The sequence below is a fragment of the Sinocyclocheilus grahami genome, unplaced genomic scaffold, assembly GCF_001515645.1.
Source record: "Sinocyclocheilus grahami isolate Dianchi unplaced genomic scaffold, SAMN03320097.WGS_v1.1 scaffold2598.1, whole genome shotgun sequence".
Classification (NCBI taxonomy): Eukaryota; Metazoa; Chordata; class Actinopteri; order Cypriniformes; family Cyprinidae; genus Sinocyclocheilus; species Sinocyclocheilus grahami.
The window spans coordinates 25,035-26,481 of NW_015507777.1; positions in this window are offsets into that span (position 1 = coordinate 25,035).

Genomic DNA, 1,447 nt, shown 5'->3' on the forward strand with positions numbered 1-1,447 from the left:
GCACAAGCGCTCACACATACACACACTCGCACAAGCGCTCACACTCGCACAAGCGCACACACACATACACTCGCACAAGTGCACACACACTCGCACCTGCGTACACATACACATTAGCACAAGCGCTCACACATACACACGTTCGCACAAGCGCTCACACATACACACACTCGCACAAGCGCTCACACTCGCACACATACATACACTCACACAAGCACGCGCACACACGCTTGCACAAGCGCTCACACAAGTGCACACACACATATAAGCGCACACAAACTCACACAAGTGCAAGCACACAAACACTCTCACACAAAACAGTCCTGTTTATCAGTAAATGACTGAACAGAAGAGCTTCTAAATAAAACAGATCTAGGCTTTGATTGTCAAGATGTCAAGTTTTGAATGTTCTTTACTAGCAGAGTGTAATTGTAGACTCGTATTGCCAAAGTATTTACATCTGAGCTGCATGCAGAGAAAAGCGTACAAAGAGTGTTATAAGAATGAAGCTGATGACATGAACCTGTGTGTGTGTGTGTAGCGCTTGAGGACAGAGCGAGAATCTCTGAAGGAGACTATTGAGGAGCTGAGGTGTGTTAAAGCTCAAGAGTCTCAGCTGACGTCAGGTGACTGCTTTAAAGTCCATGCAGTGTCTCATTCTTACAGCATATGTTTGTTTTTAATTTTTATGTTTATGTATATGATGGGTTGATATGTGCTGATCAGAAGTGTTTCATCAGGTTTAGTGCCGCTCGGTAGTAACGAGCCGTCTGACTTGCTGTCTGCAGAAATTGTCACACCAGAGTTTAGGTAGGTGAAATACAGTAACATGAAGCCGCATGAACACTAAACACACACACACTCAGACTCAGATCTCTGTGATGTCCATGAAAGGCTCCAGCAGCTCAGACCGGATATGTGCTCTGTTTTATAGCTTTGTAACTGGTCACACTGCCCAACAAACCGCTCACATACACACATGCTCACACACTCACTCACACACACACATGCTCACACACTCACTCAGACACGCTAACTCACACTGAAACAGAAACACAGACACGTGTGTTTCCATGTTTTGTGGGGACTATCCATAGGCGTAATGGTTGAAAAAATAATTGATTACATTATTTGCTTTATACATGTTATGGGCTGTTTCCTCTTTGCTGAGTCATTTGGTCCCCATAATGTGATAAATACCAGGTACACACACACACTCTCTCTCTCACACACACACACACACACACACACACACACACACACAGTACACACACACTAATTTAAACAGATGATTTTCTGTATGTCTCAGTGTCTCTGACAGTCATTTCAGCCGCATGCAGCACATCATTCATTCATGTGGGTTCAATGTGCTGAGACCGACTAGACTAGAGAGTGGAGGTCCACATGTGAATGACCTGAACCCGTGTGTGTGTGTGTGTGTGTGTGT